This window comes from Aptenodytes patagonicus, chromosome Z (assembly GCF_965638725.1).
Source record: "Aptenodytes patagonicus chromosome Z, bAptPat1.pri.cur, whole genome shotgun sequence".
NCBI lineage: Eukaryota > Metazoa > Chordata > Aves > Sphenisciformes > Spheniscidae > Aptenodytes > Aptenodytes patagonicus.
Genome location: NC_134982.1, coordinates 40,596,840 through 40,613,311, shown reverse-complemented (window position 1 = coordinate 40,613,311; position 16,472 = coordinate 40,596,840). Strand labels below are relative to the sequence as shown.

At 38.1% G+C, this 16,472-nt stretch overlaps 2 long non-coding RNA genes across 2 annotated transcripts; one reads left to right on the top strand and one right to left on the bottom strand.

The window, feature by feature from the left end:
- The first annotated feature begins 3,769 nt into the window (after positions 1 to 3,769).
- LOC143173099 (uncharacterized) lies at positions 3,770 to 14,873 on the top strand. The gene is made up of 3 exons (XR_012997470.1): positions 3,770 to 3,873; positions 14,358 to 14,558; positions 14,811 to 14,873. It is a non-coding gene; the product is annotated as an uncharacterized LOC143173099 (long non-coding RNA).
- LOC143173098 (uncharacterized) lies at positions 9,269 to 15,784 on the bottom strand. The gene is made up of 4 exons (XR_012997469.1): positions 15,671 to 15,784; positions 14,330 to 14,478; positions 10,677 to 10,798; positions 9,269 to 10,256 (listed from the first exon to the last, which is right to left on the bottom strand). It is a non-coding gene; the product is annotated as an uncharacterized LOC143173098 (long non-coding RNA).
- Between the last annotated feature and the right edge of the window lie 688 nt (positions 15,785 to 16,472).

Here is a 16,472-nt window from a genome sequence, read left to right as displayed (position 1 = left end):
TGGAAGAAATCAGTTTAGATTCATTGTTTCCCAACAATTTCCCAATTCTCACCCCTCTCCCCCCAAGAAAATTTGAAAAATCATTAAAACAAAATAAAAATTCTAGTTAATTTTGAAATAAAGTATTTAATTTCTAGTTTGGGGGGAAAAGTCAAGCTGGTATAAAAGAATTAACTTGGAGCTTACGTTTTGGTAGTTATGCCAACCTAAGCAAGAACCTTCAGTTGCTCTTCCACCGCCTTGCTTGTGTGCCTGCACAGTGAACTGGACCAGGGAACCAATCTGGCTGGAAAATAACCATTTAAATCAATACTCCACATCATGCTGCCTGCCTGAGAACAGAGGTGATATAGAGTTTTCCAACTTTCAGAAGGGTGTCCTTGTCTACAAGGTTATACAGTCATGTTCATTTCCTCTCTTAGAAAAAGACTGTAATTGCATGGCGTAAAATGGAACTGGAACTAGGAGAGTCCCAAAATATCTGCGTGCACCCATTAGATTTTAAATCTGCATTGGTCAAGTTATCTGAACCACCTAGAGAAGCAAGAGAGGGAGCAACTATAGGTGTGAAAATACTTTATTGGAAAATAATACAAAATTTCATATTATTCATTCTCCTTGTGTGGGTTAAGAGTGGTTTATGCCTTTATTCATACCCAGCATAGAATCTTGGTTACAATGGGTTAAGGCTCTATGAATACTACAGTGGTCTGTGAATAAATCATGTTGATAGGCTTTTACAACCTCCCTCTAAAAATGAGATAAATCTGTTTCTGCAACCTTGTGATGTAGGTGTGATAAAGCTTTTGACCTTTTGTGCTTTTTACTATAAGGATTCCTACATCTTCTTTTGCATTTTCCAGCATAATGAAGACATTTTTTCTGAATATCATATAAATTTATGTTAAATGCTAATAGTCTGTATGATGTTTTACATAAACAACCTACCCCAAATCAGTTTTTCCCAGATCTTTTAATTCACACATTTCAGATTCTAAAAATATCCTGTCAGCCTTGAATTCAAAGCTGTCAAACTAGATATATAAGAACCACCGATTAAAAAAATGTTCTGAGTTTGTTTGAAAAGCAACATTGAGATCCATTGTGAGTAAGTTTGGGCTTTTTTTAAGAATGAGGAGTCAGGTGTTAAAAAAGGAATGAGATTTTATTTCAAATAAAAATGAGCGAATGAATGAATGAATGAATGTTACATACACTGTAAGTCACAAAAACCGTTATGTTACAGTCACAGTCTCATTTCACTGTCATGTCCACATGAATCTCAAGCCATTGGAGTCACTTCAACTTTTAGTGCTTTAATAGAAAGCAATTTTTTTGTTCCATAATGAGACTCATTTCCTTTTTGAAGGGTTAACTCCTATACCGTGGGAGAAGCATTTATTTGGCGAGTACAAACAACAACAAAAAGGAGTTGGGTCCACAGCTTGCAGCTTCTGGCTTTAAGTCCCACTGCAGTTTGAATAATGTGCGAAGAACGTGGCAACCTCTCCTTGCATCGCAGGTTCAGAAGGAACGTGGTGCTGTGACAGGAGGGAGGTTAGTAGAGACACTTATTGTATAAAAAGCTTAGAGCTGTCTTCCTTGAGACTGGCGGCTGAAGAGTAGACACTCCAGCTAACCGTGTTCGCTCTGAGGCCATGGAGTAGGTGGAATTGGAGGTGGAATGAAGATAACTATACCTCCTATACAAGGAGAAACATGAAGCAAACATTTAAGCCAGGATGCTTACAATTTAGCCATTAGCGGTTGTTGCATTTTTTAATATAAATTCTATGGTGTCAACTAGTTCTGTAGAACAGCAAAGTATTTTATCTCACTGAGTCAACAATGAAAGCTTTTTTTTCCTCTCTCTCTTTGAAGCACAACAAATACCTTACATATTAAAATAGGGGTTACATATGAAAATACCACACATGGTGTTGGGAACTTTAATATTTTCTTTAAAATCTTGGTTTGAAAAAGATCTTTAGCAATGTACTGCTAAAAACAGGGAAATGAAAGGTGGAGATGATCTTCACTGAAGAGTATTTTCCACTGGGGACTCCACTGGCATTCGGTTGTCTCATTTAATTATCACTTTCCTGATTCAACCATTATTCATGAGCTTCCTTGTGTTCTTAAAAAGCTCTGAGCTGTGCTTGCCAATGTTATGGCATATTATGAAGCACAGTTATGCAGCAAGAGGGAGGGGGTGATAATGCATTGGTCTATACTGCTGGCATGTTTTCCTTTTGAACTCCTCGGCTGCCAGCAGAATGCAGAGCTCTTTATTCAAAATCTACTGCTGCTTTTTAAGCATTGTGCTAGTATTACAATCCTTTGCATTCCTTCAGTAAAATACAACAATACAGAAGCAGTATGAATCATTTGCATGAAGTTTACATTAGTTTCCATTTGACTGCATTTCTCTTTTGTAACAGTGGTGAAAGAAATGCATGGAGAGAAAAGTTCCTGACAGGTGCAGGCAGAATACACCCAGGTAGGTTGGAGATGAATTTTAATTGGTGTCAGTTTTATCCATATGTGAAGCTGGAGTATACTCATTTCCTTTCTTCGTGCCCTCTCTGCCTAATTTAAATGTTTTGATTTTTAGCTGAATTATACACTGCTGATTTACTAGGTTTGGATTTTTACTAAAAATACGTATGTCCAAGGTAGTCAGGATAAAGGTAAGGATAGAAAGGCTAAATTAAAAATAGCTGCTCTCCTAAATGTGCCTCAAATCATGTCATAGCTAACTTAAGGGGGGTCGGAGCAACCAAAATTGTATAATTTCTGTTCTAAACCACTGAATTTAGTTTATAATAGCAATAATCCTGAGGAAATCAGTCATTAATGAAGTTAACACCCAGTTTGCTAGAGTGTTATCTGCCCTTGGCTTCACCCTAGGCCATTAAGTCAAACCCCATAACTTTTTAATAAAGATGAATTTTTATTTTTTTTTAATTATTGGTTAAGTACTGAACTGGCACTTTATAAGCATATATATAAACTTCATAATACAGTTAAGGTGGAATATTTATTTACTGAGAGTACAGAAGCACTGCTAACACTTTTTATTTTCAGATGTGGAAAGCAAAAACAGGAAAAAAGCTCAGCACATTTCTTAGCTGTCCTGCATCAAATATATATGAGAGTAAAAGCTGATTCTCCCAAATTTATGCTAGGGTGAAAGGAAATACAGACCAACACTTTCCACACAGCCTGGCTGAAACACGTATTATTCCAAATTTCTCTTTCAAGCATGCAGATTCTTTTGGTTCAAATGAAACTATGAGGCAGTTTGAAACGAGATGCAGTTCCAATAAATTCAGCAGAGTTGCCTTTGCCTCTGTGGCAAACAAGTTTGAATTTGGCAGCAAATTATACACTAACTGATTATTTACAAAATTCTGAAGTCTTCACTTAGTCAAACCTGTCATTAATTTCAGTGGGAACAGTAATATTACATGAGTGGGAGGTTGCTTGAATAAGCGTTATTTTCATATCCAAATACATTAACACTAGTATGAGCTATGAATGAATAAAACAGGCCAGCGTCTATTCAGAATTACATCAGTGTAACTAAGAACAGAACTTGGCTGCGTGTGCTTGGCTGAGGCTGTAGTTGCTAAGACTAGTCTATGAATTGAAAAAGCTGCTGCAACCAGTATGTGCCAACTGAGCAAGTGCTGGAGCTGTTGCACCTCCTCTGCTCCACAGACTCATGGACAAAACTACTTGCACAAAACCTATATCCCTCCGAGTGAGGACCATCAGGACTGATTTCCATGCTGTGTGGTCTATATCCTTTGCTGTAGAGCAGGATATTCAGCAAGTCACACTAAGAAAGCAAGAACACCACTGAAAGGGGTAAGTTTTAAAGACAAAGCCCCAATAAGTTGACACGGTGTGGGTTTAGTTTGGAGACAGTAGCGTAGATTTTTAACATGATGAGTAAAAGCTGTTAGGACATCTTTAGAAAAGGACGCAGAATTATTCACTGTTGGTAAATTTCAAATTAGCGTTGCATGTTTTGCCTAAAAATTATGCCTTAATTCAAACAAGTCCCTGTGGAAACCCTATGGATTTCATAGTAAGTAAGTGCAATAACCCTTTCTTGCTTTATACTTTAAAAATGTTTTTTGCAGATATTTTCATCACATCTACTCAATGCTGCTCCCATTCTTTTGTTCCTAATTTTTGAAGTGAAAAATTTTGATTTCTTGCACTTTATTTTTGCTGTCAAATAGTCAAATGGGGCTGATGCAGTAAAATCTTTTTCATTATGCTGTTGTTTTGATTAACAGCTTTTGTTAATGTTTAAGGTAATTATTATGTGGCTTTAGGATCTATTTTATATTTGAAAGTTGATCTTTAGGATCAGCTTTTCTATTTCTTTTTTTTTTAATTATTTTAAAAATAAAAATAGCAAATCCAAAATTACTTGGTATGATAAAAGCATATTTGTTTTCAGTATTCATTCTCTTTTTTTTTAATGTAGGATATGCAGTTCAATATAACCAGTACATGGCCTTGTTTAAATTCAGGTTTGACATGTAAAAGAAGCCTTATAAAGTACACGAACCCCTCACTTTTTCTATTATTTTTTATTTGATCACACTTACAAGGTAATATAATGTATGGGTGGTGCAGAAGAATTATAAAAGAATTACCTGAGCAACAAGTTGCAAGTACAAAGGTAAATAGAGGTCTTATTTCTAGATTTTACACAACAATCTTTCTGCTAGGCATTGCATTTTCTTTCACTGATCAGCTTAGGTCTTGTATACCTTTTCTTCCTAATCCACTACATTTTAATGATTATTGCTCAGTTTCACCAACAACTATTTATTTGCCTGGGACCTTAATTTAAAGTGTCATCAGAAGAAAATCTGGGATGACAATTGCATAAACCCTCAGACCTCACTAAGGTAACAAAAATTATACTTTTCTCTCATATTGACAATTCACGTTTTTTCTCTGCCAAGTACCAGTACAGGTTTACCACATACTTCACTTAACTGACTGCTTTGCTAGTGTCTATATAGCTTGACCATATCACACTGATAGTTTTCCTTTCATTACATCTTATCAAATAACCACTATTTGCAGATATTTCTCAGTGACATCACAATCTGACTCTGCAAACACTGCATACTGACTAAAAATGATATGTATACAGCATGTACACAGAAAACTGCACCTCCTTAAATACACAATGTCACAATATTTACTATGTATTTAGAAAACTATTTTTCAGGTCATATAGAATGAGGTATCAGGTGGAAATATGTAAACAAACCAATATATTTTGACTGTACAGAATTGGAGGGGCAGTGAGGGGGAAGCGGCATTAGTATAATATAGATACAGATACAGAAAAATTGAAAATGCAGAATTAAGAAAATGCAGTTTTCACTGAAAACAAAATTTTTTTATGATCTTCATTGCTCTAGAAATTAATTTGAAGTACCAGACCAATCCATAAGAAGTCCTGTTGTGCCAGAAGAACACACGTCACTCCAGAGTTTTAGGCAGTCTCCTAGGTATCTGGGACCCAACTATAAAGATAAGCAAAGAGTCCCTGAACCTGATTAAAAATTCTATAGAAACCAATGGAAGGTCTCCTATGTTTGTGGTAGCTGTGCAGCTAAGGAAATGTCACAGCTTTCTGAGCTGATCATCAGCGGCTTCACATCAAGCTCTGTTTCAGGGCTGTAGTCCAGTCGCAGGAAGTCATTCTTCTGGCAAAATTAGATGGAGTTTCCTAGACAAAAGGACATGATTGAAAGCTTTTTTAACTGATACTTCTTGGTCCGAGTTTAGCATCAGCAAGAACCCAGGAGTATCCATACACTGCACACAAACCAATGTTCACTGGAAGAATACTGTGGCAGGACTGCTCATCAGTAATAATTTTCTTTTGCCATCTCCAGTTAGGACTCAGCTTGGGCTGGTTTTGACCAGCTCATTCCTTCCTAGCCTGGTTGGCGGCCATAATGCTATGTAGGACAGGTAGAGCTGAGCATCGCGTATCTGCTGCCAGCACTTACATCCTCCTCTGCTGGTTTACAGAAATTCTGTATAGAGCTGGAGGGAAACAAAATTGATCCTTGTGCAGTGTAAGTTTTTAAGTTAGGCATTAACTGACAGAGGCTCAGTTTTGCAGGTGAGACAAAGGTATGATCAATATTTGTAAAATGCTGTAAAAAGACCTAGCAGAATGAGAAGAGATTTAGTGGAGCAAGAGTGCAATATCCACGGACAAAACAATATTTATCAATGTTGACTTCAGATCTTGCTCTGAAACCAAATAGTTCAAGATTGAAACTGAAACCTGGCCTCTGGCTTCCTCCTGCCCAGGTATATTTGGGAATGAAAGGTTTGATTCAGCGTAGAAGCTGTTCGAAAGGTGTCATATGCAATGTGGCTGGCCAGGGGGATGTGCACAAAGGAGTGGTTTGTTTGTTTGTTTGTTTAGTGTTGGTTCGATTACTGTATATTTGACAAAGGAAAAAGTGGCTTCTTCTTTAAATGACATGTCTGTTTCAATGGCATAGTTCATAAGACAAAGGAAGCAGGGAAAAATCTTTTTAATTTTGGTCTTTTTATTTTTTACTTTTGGAATGAAAAAAAAAAGGAAAGTAAACCTATTATGGCTTCTACAGCTTGCAAGGAACAACTTGACAAAATTGTCATTTGAATAATGTTTTCATTATCCCTTTGACTCCTTAAAATGATTTTACTTTTTTTCTGAAATTTTGAAGTGGTTTGGCAGTGCTTGACACTATTTTCTTTTATTTCTTGATAATTGACTCTTTATCTTCCCAATCAAAAAGAAGCACTGAGTATGGCAATCCAAAAATGTCTACAATATATAATAATTACCTAATCTATCTTAATAATATCTTACCAAAGTTTTCTAACATAGTACTTTTTTTTTCTCCTAAAGACAAAGCTTTTTTAAATTATTTTGACACATACGAAGTCATACAAGCATAGCACTTGCATCTTCTAGCAAGCCTTTAGGAGTATAGAAATTATCATACTGTATCATATAATGGTCTAAGGCAATATTTATTCTCCAACAATGGTAAGCGCTGTACTCTTTACATGCAAATAAATCAAAATCTCAACAGCTTATAGACTTCTTCAAGCTGAAAAACAAGTTATAATATCTTTTCCAAAACTTAACACTTATCAGCCTTCAAAAAAATCACTACTTCTATGGACTCCAAGCTTTTTGGGTCTGATCAGAGTACTCTCAGGGTAGAAGATACCTGTATAACATTTGCAAGATCTTCTAAAATGCAAAAGGTTTACAAGAACCATTATGTAGCCTTCCACCCCCTCAGTATTCCCTTCGTCTGGTCTTATCACAGTAGCTGCGGTGTGCTGGGCAGAGTTATGAAAAAACATGTTGTACAAAACACGATGTAACACAGTACCAAGTAGGGCTTCAAGGGGTTATATAGTGCTTGTAAGGCTCTTTCTTAATTTTATTTTTTTCTTTTGTGTTTCTGTGCTTATCAGTACTTATCTTCCCGCTTACTCTCTATCCTGTCATTCTTGTAAATAAGTAATTTTAACACAAAAGCTTAAGTATTATGCATAATATAGAGTAATATGACTCTCTGTCCCACTTAAGGTAATTCTCTAATTTTGTGTGACTAAAATGGCAGTGTTTACAAATCAGCAAAGTTTTGGAAAGAGAACAGGAGTATGAACATTATATTCATTTTATTTTGTTGTGGTAACAAGACAGTTATCTTTGTACTTTTCTGTTTCCATATAGATCTCTAATCTTGGGTTATAATCACTAATTCGTGAATGCAGGGGGTTTAGCCTATCTTTCATTTCTTAGTTTTACTGTATTGAAAATTGAGTCCTGTTAGTCTGTCCCTCTACTGTTCTTTCATGAACATTTTCCAAATGTTTCTGTTTCTACATTTTGTCTATTAATTGAAATTACTATTGTGTTTTCATACTCCTTAATCACTGGACTTAATACCTCTTTGGACAGTCGTCCCTTGCCCAGCTGCCAAGAAAGTTAATGTGTTTTCACGCACGAGCTATCTCCCTGCAATGCAGTGGCAACCCACCATGAGCCTGGGGGACCGGGATCTTGCTCTTTGTGACTGGCACTAAAAGCAAAGAGAGACACTTGCGTTTTTTTGCTGTGTCCTATTAGCAGCAGCAGTCTTGAAGCTGTTCACTTCATTTGAGAGTCTTGCAACAATTGTAGGTGTTTGGAGACTTACTTTTCATTTGCACACGTCCCATTATAAAAGGTGAAGTAGCCTTCCTTTAGAAACACCTCATTTCTTTCATGTCATGTGAATGTTTTCTGTCTGGAGAAAGAGAGGATGCATCTCAAGACCAGCCACATTTCATCCAGGAAAATTCTGAGTGAGGGTGAAGTGGCATCATGAATAGGCAAAAATCGTTAGAATAATTTTATAGTTATAACTATTGCATATTATAGTGCACTGTAGCTCTAGCCCAGCTAACTGCTTTTTGCAACATGCCCCCGCTCTGTTGGATACAGTTTGCATGAGAGGTATTATGCAAAATATTGTGTTGCAGCCATCTCACAATAATAGCGTGGAGTGCAGGACAGGCTGCTAAACTTGCCCATGCAGCAGAATAAACTTCTTACGCAGAGTTAGCTCTCTGCTATCACAGCTTGGCTGTTGTCAGTACCCAAAATAATTCGTTTAAAGCTAGCTTTGGCATCTTTATGCTACACTGTGTCCTAGTGGGCTTTTACATTTTCCTATTCTTAGGATTTAAGCCGAAGATACCAGTGGAGAACATTTGCAGTTTGTCGGGTGCAACTGGCCATCCTGGAAACCTGAGATTTAAAGGAATATTAGCTCCTTGGCCTTGCTTATTTGTGTGCAGGCTGTGCATTTACCCACCCATGAGCCAGCTATGCTGGAGGTACCGAGATATTTAGTACTTGAAATACTTAAGCATTGCCTGCTTTTATGCTGGAGTGACACAAAGCAACATTAGCATGGGGTGGTATATGTGCCAAGAACTCGATTTTACACCATGATTTATTAGTTTAAAGCATATCCTAGGAGAACTTTTCTTTGCACATCTATCCACAAATATGAGTTGTTCAGCATTTTTATATCACTGTATCTAGAAGGTGTCTCCTGGACTCAGTCATAGCATAACTTATCACAATGAGTATAACAAAAATAATTTTGGAATTAAAGCAGGCAATGTTTATTAGCTAATTTATGCCTCTCATATAAATATTTATAAATCCTGTGCAACTTACCCAAAATTTATAAAACAAAAGGAACATTCAAACCAATGCCACTTTCTGTATTAGGTCAGCCAAGGTGGGAAGATTTTCTTAATATCAGAATTGTAGCTAAATAAGCATCCTGACACAGATTCTAATTCAGAAAAGCACATAACCACATGTTTAATCTTAAGCATTTGCATTAGTACTTTCTCAGATCAAGACTTGCTAAATCTGCCTGCCTCATATAAGGGGTTGAGCTGAGGACACTTTTCCCCTCTTGGGATTGGCCTATGAACTGGAAAGAAAAATTAACTGCATGAATTAAAGTGGCGCTAATAGCTTTATATGAGAAAGAACTTTTTTTAATGAAAGGGGAGCATGGATAGTCACTTCTGCTTTTGCAGACTGTTTTTGTTATCTGACGTAACCATCTTGTTTGCTTTGCGTTGGCCTGTAAATGGATCATGCCAAAAATAGGGGTAAGCAATCTGTAGGGTCTTTTATTCTCTTTAAATATCTACTTTAACATTAAAAAAAAAAATCTGCTTTTTAGGATGTGTATTTTCAAAAGCCTGATTCTATTCTCACCAGCTTCAAAAACTAGGCCAACAATGGGCACTTTGAGTATCCCTGGCCTTATTGTTTGGACAGTGTTTAAGCACATTTTTTCCAACTATCTGAAAATAAGTGTAATTTGGGATATCAATTTTAAAGGTAACTATGCTGAAAGCAATTTTAGTTTTCACCATAAAAATAGGAGGTAACCGACTGTAAACACTTCTCAAAGTATCTGCAGTATATGCAATGTGAATAGGTTGCACCTGTTCACTAGGGTTTTTTTACTGATTTTTTTAGTGATACTTTACAAACATAGGGGAAAAAAAAAGAATAACTTTGTATATAGCTCTGGAATATTGTCATGTAGTAGGTGCTTGTTCCGTGAAGGAAAAGACTCTTTCTGTATCAGGTCATTCTATAAATACCTTCAGTCCTGGAAGAAAGAAAGAAAGAACAAATGTAAAAAAGTTAGAAGAAACTAAAAAGCCGCTTTAGAACAGAAGCCCTTAAGCATCCTTAACTGTAGCTGTTGCTATGAGCTACAGCTAAAGCTGCGGAGTGTAGAGGTAGACTCAATGTGCATGGGAGATTAGTCTAAAACAGAACACCAGATATGAATACCTCAAAAGCCACAAGAAGGGCAAACTATTGAAACCTAAACATTTCTCGGTTTGGTGAAAATTTGAAAGAAATGTATCTTTTTTTCAGCTCAAAACCACGGAATACGGCCATTTTAAAATGCTAAGTCCAAACTAACTTTTTATCTCAAGCCCATCGTTGTTTTGCAGGTACTAATTTATTGTAACATAATAATAAATTACTGAATGCTCAAAAGAAGGTTATAGATTACTACCTGTCAGTGTGTTTCATCCTTCTTGTAAAGTCCAGGATATTAGACCCTCTAAATTTTTCATAATTTTTCTGTTTCATATTCCTGTCAATCTTTGTATCCGAGACTCCAGTTTCAGTCATAACCTGTGTTGAAATGAACACAAAATGTCACTGTTTCCCTTAATTTTACCTTTTTCAGAAGATAATTACTAATAAGTATGTGCTTTTTGCTTCTTGTCATAGTGAAAGATTGATTTTAAAAAATTATGTAAATAGCTAGTTCATCAAAATGGACTGAACTAAAAACTATGATTTTCTCCATAGATACTAGCTCAGAAATAATAGTTATCTATTTTTCACACAATGAAAAAAATCAATTAATATTTTAAAATAAACTTTTTCACCTTCTTTGACTTGAAAATGTAAAACTGTAGTGCACAAATATAAATAGGAAAACTGGGATTTCACCAGTAAATTAATTCATTTCCTGATAAATAAAATATCTGTATTCTGAGTTTTGCTTTTTTCCAGTGAAACAACATTAAAAATTTAAAAAATCAGACTGCTTCCATGAGGCAAAAAGAATGTTTAGCTGCAAGGTCAGCATCCATTTAAAGTGGAAAATCTGTGGTTGTAATAGATCCCCGCTTTTTAAACTACTGCATGAGAGCAACCCACATTCGAAGAATCATCTTGTTCCCGACCTATAGTGCCTGGTAGCTCAGAGGCTGCTCGTAGGAGGATTTGAAGCACTGATCCGTAGGTAGGTCTTCTGCCTCCTGCTTCTTTCCTAGAGCATTTTATTTTGCCCGTGTATTCCTTCCAACTCTCATCTTTCTGTCTCCTTCGCTGAAGCCCATTCTTGCTCTTGGGTTGCCTCGAAACAGCTTAGGAACGCCTGGCCCTGCCAAGGAAGGAGAATGTGGACGCAAATGTCGGAAGGTCATTGCCTCTCGGCAGCTTTTTTCTGCAGGAAGACAGTCTTTCACTGCTGCCTCCTCACTTCATCAACATTTGAATATGCTGCAGTTTCTCCAGAGCAAACATCAGGTTACTTGGGCATCAAACGTAGCTCTTTTCCCCGAGTTTTATGACCCAAACTATCATTTTAAGGTTTGTGGTGTTCTAGGGTTAATGCAGCTCTGACCAGCAATTACATCCTTACAGCCAGTCTTTTCAGTTGCTGACCAGTTTACGTAAACATCGGGGTGGGGGTGAAGGAAATTATGTGGAAATTATCACCTAGTATCCATTCTTGTTCAAAGATATATTTAAGTGAGACATTTTATACAATGTTCCAGTGATTGACACTACCTAAAGCAAGGGTAAGTCACTATATGACTTCTGTCATCAGGGCAGGGAAGAATATATGGAATGAAAAGAGGCTTCAGTAACAGTTAAAAAAACAATGCATTTGTAAGAAAAAAAAATTTAAATATACCAACTATGCAAATTTTATAATAATTTGCAGTATTATAGCAAACATCAGTTTTTAAATGTCACAAAGTATTTACAGGAGTCGAGATTCCTTCTTTGTGGCTAGGGATTGCTTTTCATCTCGCAAGACAGAGGAAATAATCAAGTATGGCTTTTCATTTTTAATTTTTCAAGTTTCTGGTTATCCTGTCATGCATAATGCATTACATTCTTAGCTTCTAAAACTAAATTGGCATAATTAAAGATTTTCAATTACTGAATATTGTTTCTGATTGTGTCAGGATTTTCTAGGGCTGCTTTTAAAACAATTTTACTAGTTTGGAAAAAATACACAGTTCTTAAATAATATTATGTGGAAACAGTTTGAAGTTTCATGATGGTTACAAGGCTTTATAGGAGATAAACACAGTATAGTGTATGTGCATGCTTTCAGATTGCCCATGAAGAAATGGGCAAGAATTTAGAAAGTGAATCTAAAGTGAAGAATCTATAGGAGAAGTTCAGATTCCTGAGTCTGTCAATAACTCTGTGCAGAAGTCATAAAATGAAAAATTAGAAAGTCTTTCTCATGACTTACATAAAGTTAGGAATGTCTGGCAATGAGACCATATCTGCTGGAGACAGATGAGACGAAGAAAACTGTGACCAATCTTGCTCCTATTGAATCTAAGAAATAAGTTTTGGCTATGGGATGCATCTGGCTTCCTTTCATGCCAACAGAAATTAGCCATTGATATCCAGGGGAATGAAATGGGGCCTGTAGACACAGTTTGTTTTGACTATTTTCTATTCAGTAATTTTTAATGAAGCAACTAAATTAGGCATAACTTGCTACAGCTCTAATGACTATATTGCAAATGATTAAAATGATAAAACTATGTGGTCTTAAATATTGTCTTAGAAGATTTGTCATCCAAAGAGCCTTGGGAAAGGTGCTAATGCAAGTGAGTATTCTGAAAGGCAATTTCTCATTGTTTAGTTTGCAGTGAAAATATATTCACAATGATTTTTTTTTCTATAAAATAGTTGTTTACATTTTGAAGTAAAACAACTTATTTATTGTATTTTAACTCTTTTTGCCTGGCTTTTTCTAAACTTTTCCTCTGAAGCACTCATCTGAAATGAGAAATCCTATTAAAGGCTCTTTGAAACCTAGGAAAACTACCATCTTACAAGAATGGTGGGCTGAATTGTACCACTCAGTTTATTTAACTACTAAAGATATGCGTTCAGTTTTTAAATATACTATAAATTCCTGTACGACCTCAGATCCTGTGGCTTGTTTTTTACCTGCTTCAATGTATAATGGTTTCAAGCAGCCATACATTTTGGAATAAAGTATTTATAATTTGCCTGGTGCTCACTGGAATCCACATATGTTTATTATATCTATCATTTTATTGCCACCATTACTAGTGCTTACCAGACAATATCTCATCCTAAGTATTAAAATAAATTGCAAATTTAACAACTTGCTCCAGCTAGCGAAGAAGTTAGCTCAGACATCATTATACATAGACTATATTGGACCAAGAAAGACAAATAAACTAAAAGTCTACAAGGACTTCTGAAAATAAATAAATAAAAATTGCCACTCCATATGGTAGAGAGAAAAGTAAAGAAATTCAGGGCCCAAATTATTTGGGTTTTGTAGACTAAAAAAAAGAAGTTTGTAAACAAAATCAAAATCAAATTAAGAGAGAATAGTGGCATTTCAGTTTCTTCTCCATTGTCAAAAGCACCACACAAATTCCAAATGAAGGTGCACCAGTACTTAGTGCAATAGTGTAAGGTATTCTGAATGCACTGCTTAGCAAGCAGACAGCTTGTTATTTACCTATCAAAGTTTTGACTGGTGTTAAGATGCAGCTTTACAACAATTAAATCTAAAAATCATATTGGAATAGACAAGAACAACAAGACTCAGACTATGAAAAAAGAGTTATTGCCTCCTTTTCAAATTCACCTAGCTTTTGTTCCTGCTGCTAGGTGGACATCCAGGAGAAAAAAAAGCATCTTTGTTGCAATACACCAAGTACAAAGTAGATGGAATCTCTGCTCTTTCTCCCAGTTGCTTTTCTAAAGCCACAGGCACTAGCTAGGAGCTAATTAATCCTTCACCCAAATTCCAAATTAGGTATTAGGTAAATTATACCCTTTAGAAAGATGAGATGAAGACCGAATGCTTTCTAACTTGCTTTGCAAAGTGATGTGTGAGAGTTGTTTTATTGCAGTTACCTCAGAAACTTTTGTGCGTGATGAACAGGTTGAAGAGATGGCTAGAGGGAAAGTCCACAAAAGAGTCCTAGAGAAAAACCTGTCTGCTGCCAACCACATCCTCTGAAATCTCAATTATAAAGAAAATATGCCACTGTAAATTCCTGGTCCTGTGAAGTGAAGAGATGGATAGCATGTAACTGATATTGGAAGATACGCTGATATAAGTGGACTAAAAAATAATCAATTGGTAAGAGTTTCTGAATGGGATCCTAAGAAAATGCCGTAAATGAGTATTAACAACTTTGCATGCAGTATATAAATTGCGTAAATACAATGGTCAAGAATATAAAAACCAACTAATATCTTAGGAATTCGGCATGATTTTTTTTAACTGACTGTCTTCACCACAGTGAATGCAGTTAAAATTCACCACGATCAGGTAAATCTAAACATTTTCAATATTGGCAGAGCTGATTCTTCATGTCTTTCTCATTTTCAGTTCAAACAGGTGTTTTGAAAGAGGCTAACCACAAGAACTGCTTCCTGTAAACCTGTCACCTTGTTCCCCAAGAGTAAAGCTTTGCCAGTTTGCACCAAGAGTGGAAACTTTTGTGTCTCTTTCCTACATTGATTCTTAACTTTTTCAGAGCAAAAGAGATCATACCTATGATCTCTTGCATAACAGACCTAACAGAACTTCATCTGATAATTCATGTAGGAAAGAATAAATCTACTTTGTCAGGTCCATATTTAACTTTAAAGTATCCCTCTTTGAAATATATCCCATTTTGATTTATGAGGTCGATATGAATAATTTTGTATGGGTATATCCATACTTTGTATGGGTATAAATAGACCGCTTTATACCCTGTTAAATCAGGGTTTTCCTTTTTTGTTTTAGGCTTGGAGTTAGGAACTGGGATCCTTGGTACCAGGGACTTGTTTCTAAGATGACCCACTGAGATGCCTGTGGTTGTGTTCCATGATTTACCATACAGAAAAAAAAAAAATAACATCAAGAAGACCCCGCAGTCATTTTTTTTTTCATGGGCAGAACATCAGTTAATTCAGAGGGGGAGTTACAAGTCAGGAAAAATCCTGCTGCCTGCGGAACAAACCCGTTTCTGCAGAACCGTCTGCTAGTCTTATACAGGGAAAACAAACTGCTTTCGACATCCAGATTCGCTCTTTAATGAGAAAATGACTCACCACCAAACTTTCCCATTCTTGTCGGAAAAAGCAGTTCCCCGGTGAGAATCACAGCGGGGTGAGATCTTTAATCTTCCTCCCCAGAGACACCCTCTCCCCCCCGAAAAAAATAATATTAAGGCACACGAGGGGAATTTCTGCGCCTGTTACCTTTCTCCACAAGCTCCAGAGCTCTGCAGACAAGACTCATTTCTGTACCACCACACCCAGCCTCAGCTGCCGGGCAGGACCCGCCAGCAGCCAGGCGCTCCCAAGGGGAGCAAAAGTTGCCGGGAACAACCGGCGCGGGGGGCGGGGGGTGGGGGTGGGGGGGCGCGGAGCCCCGCGGAGCCGCGCGCCCCCTGCGCAGCCGGGGCCGGGGCCGGGGACGCGGACGGGGCCGGGGCCGGGGCCGGGGCCGGGGTGGCGGCGACGGGCGGTGCCGCCCGCGGCCGCGGTGCCGGGTGGGCGGGCGGCGATTGGCGGCGGCGCTGACAGCGGGCGGGGCCGTGCCGGCGGCGCCGCCCGCCCCCCGCTATAAGCCTCTTTGCCGCTTTCTCCCTGGGTCTCACTCCCGCTCCGCGCGTCCCTGTGGCTGCGCAGTGGAAATCCGCACCGGGGAGCTGCTGAGGGGCGCCGGTGTCATGTGAACGCGCACATGCTCTGCCATCCACGCAGGCCCCCCCCCCCCTCGTCTTCCTCCGCGTGTTTTTCCTGTTTTTCCTAACATAACTCCTTTCCTTCCCCCTCCCCTGCTTCGCCACTAGCCACCCGCCGCCGCTCCGCGGCCCAGGCGACCCCCGCAGGGGCTCCGCGGCGGGCGGGCGGGCGCGGGGCGGCCGCCAGGGAGGAGCGCGCCCGGCGGCGGGCAGCCCGCGGAGCCGCGCCCCGCGGAGCCGCCTCGGAGGTATGGTTTTCCCGGCGGAGCAGAGCTGCGGCGGCTGCCGCCTCCGCGGGTGCTGAGACGGGATTT